Below are 6,000 nucleotides of genomic sequence, written 5' to 3'. Positions count from 1 at the left end.
AAAACACTAATCGATCGTGGCTCATCTGTTTTCCCCGTCCGTGTCCTGAGCGAGAATCGGGCGCAACAGCATGGTTCCCCACCGCCTCTTATTCTGCTAAACGCCCTATGATATAAGCTGTAATGAAAGGACCAGTTATTTAACCGATTTGCATAGTAACTAGAAATGTAATGTTTGCATTATGTGTGGCTCTATGGGCTTGGATTAGGTTTCTCAATAGTTTAATAACCTCTTAAACTGACTTTTGATAATAATATAGACTATTTAATTATGTTTAGGCTATAGCCTTGTGCATATGTTATATTTGATGATAAGACTCAAATGGCAGAATTGAAGACAGGCTACTCACTTATTCTCAACCGTGGTGGCGGTAGGCTAAATCTTCCATCTCAGTCTCTCCCTCTCCTAACTCCTCTCTCTCCCTGTCTGTCACCATACGCTCTCTCTCACACAAGAAGTCTCGCATTTTTGGATTTGCGTTTCATGCTGGGGGGTCAGCTGCAGCAGCGGAGCAGCAGTGAGTGGCATGTTCCCGAGTCTAGCCCTCTGACCAGCTGCCGTATGTACATGCATGGACAGGACACGATCAGAACTACTGTCGCAGACCAGACTTACATCTAAAGCGCACGGACAGACTCTGAACACTGACTTCGCGCCGGTAAGTGTGTGTGTACCCATTCTAAGTTTATATCGTGGCATGCCTGTCTAATTCTAAGCAGTTAAATGTGTTTGCAACAGCACTGACGTTACGTTAATATTATTTTACATCGCTTTTATAGCCACTGGCAGACAGTATAATGTTAATGTGTTATTTCAGGATGCTCTGTTTGATGAATGTGTTCTATCGCCCCTGTATGCTAAACGTGGAGCAGTGCTCTGGTTTCTCCAGTGGGACCGACGCAATCACCACATCCCAAATGGGTGATGGTGTGAACGTTTAGTATGAAAGTTAAGAGGATGGACATTGATAACTTTGACAACTGAAGGCAACATTCTGTCAGAATAAGATTAGGAGGCTGTTCCATGGGTTTTCACGCGCCATGAATTTTCCACAGACAAAGTTAGATTTTAAATAAGACTTTCGTCGGATCGTTTACAAATTAAATGTGACACTCAGTAAAACGGAGAGATCTCCGATCATCTGCCTCTCTCTCACTGTCGTAGCTCTGCCGCTTATTCTTGTATCCATTTCAGTGGCTCTGATGATATCGAGTGGCCATGGCGAGCGAATTGACTGAGTGTGTAGGGCCTCGATGTGGTCACCCAAGCCGGGTTAATTGAATTAGCATCCTGTGCCTGGTGGCTGCGTGACAGGGGAGAAAGGAAGGGACCCGGGATGCCCTTGACTGTCTGGAGCGCGTGTAACAGCGGTCCAGCTAGTGGTTAAACGATCCCTAGGGAACGCGCGTGTGTGTTTATGCCAGTGGCTGTGTGTAAGAGAGACACGAAAAGTGTAAATTCTTGTCAGAAATATTTCTGTTTCAGGTTACTTTTGGTCCTTATGTAACAGTGTTCTCTAAAACTATTTCACACTATAGCGTGTCTGTAGCCTACACCATCACTACGGCTCTCTGCTGTGTGCGCAGCCCCTGGCAGGCGGTGATAAGAGTTGGTGGGAACCAACCTGCTCAGAAACTCCAATACTACTGAATGTGATCCGTCAGGGTCCGTGACCACTTTGATTAGAGGGAAATAAACCTATTTACAGTATGGCGCTGCCCTGGGTCTCCAAGCCCAGATGGATGCGTCTGCAGGGCAGGCGTCGTGAAAGCCAGAGACGCGTGATCCCTCCCCTGCTCCCAATTCTATACGATAACCTATTGTGCGCTGAAATTAATTGGATCATAACAGCATTGATCTTAACCTGACCCCTCCGGCGTCGTGCTCTTCGGTCCATTGATCGTATTTAGGATTTATGAAGGGTGGTTAGCGACCCAGGACATGCTCTGGACAAGATGTAGTGGGCTTGTGTGCGTAAGAGGTTTTCTTGTGTGTAACGTTTATTTATATTCATATTTTATATATGTGTGTGTGTGTGTGTGTGTGTGTGTGTGTGTGTGTGTGTGTGTGTGTGTGTGTGTGTGTGTGTGTGTGTGTGTGTGTGTGGAGAGAGTTGTTTGAACTGAACTGTGTCCGAAGTGCTATCTATGCTCTCTGTTTGAGAGGTGATATATGAGAAGAGCTTGACAACTGGTGGGGTACTATGCATCATCCTGAGTGTATTCATGATGCATTTAGGCGGTGTGTGTGCACGCAAGTGCAATATGTGTATGAGAATGTGTGTATGGACTGTGCAGGACAGAGCAGCATTAATATCACTCTCAGACATTAGACCTATCATGTCTGGTAAACAGCCATTCATCAGCTTCTCCTCTCATAGTGATGCCAATCAGATCCAATCCATTAGCCGCACAGTGTGGGCAATATCATTTTATGTCTATCCACTGCAAGAGGACTCCGTTAGTGTGTGTGTTATGATTCTGTAATTGTTTTAAGGATATATTGGATGTTAGTGTGTGTGTGTCCCTCTTCATGCACGAGGCTATCCTACCAATTTGTGCCTATGTGTGTATGTTGATATGAGATACAGCATTTGGTGAGTGTATGTATGGTCCATCAAGAGTGAATATCAGTGTTTATAATACATTCATGTGTATTGTGTGTGTGTGCGCGACAGAGGGGGAGAGTCGTGACTCTTGATGGATGATGGAGAGGATAGATAATGGCATCTTGTGAAGAAACACAATTCCCCTTCATTTCATCTTTCATGCCCCCCCCCCCCACCCTCTTCCCACTCCCCTTTATAGTCATCCCTTTTCTGTTCCTCTTTTACCCTTCCACAAAGAGAGCAACAAACATGTTCTACCTCACTTTCTCTCTCCCCCTTTCCCATTGGCCAAAAACTGGTTCAGTCAAAGTTGTTTCCACATCATTTCAACCCCAGAAATCAATGTTATGATGATGAATCTATTTAGAAAACGCATTGGATTTGCAAACAGTCCTCAACGTAAGGGCATTTTTTTTTTACTTTTAACCTAAATCCAATGACATGCTGACATTTTTGGTTCATTTCACATTGAATTTACGATAGTTGACAACTGTATCAAATGTAAATCAAAACTAGATGTCGAACTGACGTCTGTGCCCAGTGTGTTCTCTCCTCACACTGAGAAACAACTCTGCCTCTACCACTCTTCCTCCTCCTCTCCCTCTCTATAGTTCCTGTACTGGCTAAAGTTGAGCAGGTGTGAATAGCGATGTTGATTTGCAGTCTGGTATCTCATCAGTGGGAGGCAGGTCATCAATGTGATTGTGTCGGTGTCCCTACTGTCTCTCTCTCTGCACAAACATCTTCCTCTCTTCCTCCTCTCCTGTTCCAGATGACGTGAACCACAATTATTGTTAGATTCATTTATATACAGACATGCTCAAATTCAGATTCCACGCACACATACGCTGATATAATACAGACTGTGTGGTTCTTTCTCACACTCAAAACAAAGACTTTGCTGTGTACCTCTTATATTTGTTCTTTTTTTCAGTGTGTGATTTTTACTCTTGTTTATGAATACTATATATTTACACTTGTTCCTGTCAAAACCAGCACTGGATCTAGATCCACTTCTGTGCACAGGGTTTCACTTTATTTTTTACACTCAAAACCAATATTTGGTGTACTGGACCATAGTGGACGACAGGTCATCATAGAGTACATATTGAAAAGTTTCGTTCCAAACGCTATGTATCCATTTTCAGAAATGTTGGTAAATTAGTTTTTATTGTTGAAAGAAATTATGAAAGAGATTGGTGTGTTTTTACACTATCTAATCATGGCATGGGGTTGTTCAATGACAGGCATATACTGTATTTGTTTCAAATATATCACTTGATGGTTTCATTTCAGCGAGACAAATAATGTTTTTTTTGCAAAAAGCTATATATCCACCTCACTCTCAGATAAGTACTACTGCTAGGTTTTACCCAGACAAATGTAACAAATAACTACACTTTCAATAAGAAATGAACAAATTATACATTTGTATTATCTATATTTAAAATTATAATTTAAAATTCAAATTCAATTGAGTAATATGAGATCTGTATGTAAAACATTTGCATTTTACATTTGTCATTTAGTAGATGTTCTTATCCAGAGTGACTTACAGTAAATGTGTTCATAAGATACTGTAGCTATGTGAGACCACCACATATCACAGTCAAATATACAGGATACTAACATTCTATTCCAGCTAAACAATGGATATACAGTATAGCGTTTGCCCCCCCCTCAATTTTTTTTTTCATACACATCGAAAATCTATGAATGAAAAATGTGAGAACAATAATAATTTACACACACATGAAGGTACCCATAAGCAATCATTTCTGATGAAAAAACACAATGTGGAAAAATCATTTTAGAAATAAACTCTTTCATGCTGAACTGTAGAGAAGGTAAGATAATCACAAGTATCAAGTTACTGATGGCTGCCAAGTCTAAATTCAAGAGACCCACAAATCACTGGGTTCATTTAGTAGACAACTAACAGCCAAACAAACACAGAGCAAAATGCTCACACACCCTGGCCTCAACACGCACCCTGGCCTCAACACGCACCCTGGCCTCAACACGCACCCTGGCCTCAACACGCACCCTGGCCTCAACACGCACCCTGGCCTCAACACGCACCCTGGCCTCAACACGCACCCTGGCCTCAACACGCACCCTGGCCTCAACACGCACCCTGGCCTCAACACGCACCCTGGCCTCCTATATCTATCCTACCCTGCCTTTCTAAAGTCTTCGAAAGCCAAGTTAACAAACAGATCACCGACCATTTCGACTGTAAACTCTCCTTCCAGACTCACATTAAACATCTCCAATCCAAAATTAAATATAGAATCTGCTTCCTATTTCGCAAAAAGCATCATTCCCTCATGCTGCCAAACATACCGTCGTAAAACTGACTATCCTACCGATCCTTGACTTCGGCGATGTCATTTACAAAATAGCCTCCAACACTACTCAGCAAATTGGATGCAGTCTATCACAGTGCCATCCCTTTTGTTACCAAAGACCCATATGCTACCCACCACTGCGACCTGTATGTTCTCGTTGGCTGGCCCTCACTACACATTTGTCACCAAACCCACTGGCTCCAGGTCATCTATAAGTCATTGCTAGGTAAAGCCCCGCCTTATCTCAGCTCACTGGTCACCATCGCAGCACCCACCTGTAGCATGCGCTCCAGCAGGTATATTTCACTGGTCACCCCCAAAGCCAATTCCTCCTTCGGCAGCCTTTCCTTCCAGTTCTCTGCTGCCAATGACTGGAACGAACTGCAAAAATCACTGAAGCTAGAGACTCATATCTCCCTCACTAGCTTTAAGCACCAGCTGTCAGAGCAGCTCACAGATCACTGCAGCTGTACATAGCCCAAATGTAAATAGCCCATCCAACTACCTCATCACCATATTGTTATTTATTTTGCTCCTTTGCACCCCAGTACGACTACTTGAACACTCATCTTCTGCACATCCATCACCCCAGTGTTTAATTTGCCATACTGTAATAATTTCACCACTATGGCCTATTTATTGCCTCACCCACCACTATGGCCTATTTATTGCCTCACCCCCGTTTGGCCAGTAACATCTGGCCAAACGTTTTGAGAATGACACAAATATTAATTTCCACAAAGTTTGCTGCTTCATTGACTTTAGATATTTTTGTCAGATGTTACTATGGAATACTGAAGTATAATTATAAGCATTTCATAAGTGTCAAAGGCTTTTATTGACAATTACATGAAGTTGATGCAGAGTCAATATTTGCAGTGTTGACCCTTCTTTTTCAAGACCTCAGTCCCCTCCTGTACTCCCTGTTCACCCATGACTGCATGGCCAGGCACGACTCCAACACCATCATTAAGTTTGCAGTCGACACAACAGTGGTAGGCCTGATCACCGACAATGACGGGACAGCCGATAGGGAGGAGG

General features: G+C 43.0%; 1 protein-coding gene across 1 annotated transcript in view; it reads left to right on the top strand.

The window, feature by feature from the left end:
* The first annotated feature begins 498 nt into the window (after positions 1-498).
* LOC115163612 (endothelin-converting enzyme-like 1) overlaps positions 499-6,000 on the top strand; it is a 29,893-nt gene continuing 24,391 nt past the window's right edge. Inside the window, exon 1 of the mRNA XM_029715638.1 lies at positions 499-658. The gene's annotated coding sequence lies outside the window, so the exon portion shown is untranslated. The remainder of the gene's footprint in view (positions 659-6,000) is intronic.

Source organism: Salmo trutta, chromosome 26 (genome assembly GCF_901001165.1).
Source record: "Salmo trutta chromosome 26, fSalTru1.1, whole genome shotgun sequence".
In the NCBI taxonomy this organism is placed as follows: domain Eukaryota; kingdom Metazoa; phylum Chordata; class Actinopteri; order Salmoniformes; family Salmonidae; genus Salmo; species Salmo trutta.
This window is presented reverse-complemented; position numbering and strand designations above follow the sequence as displayed.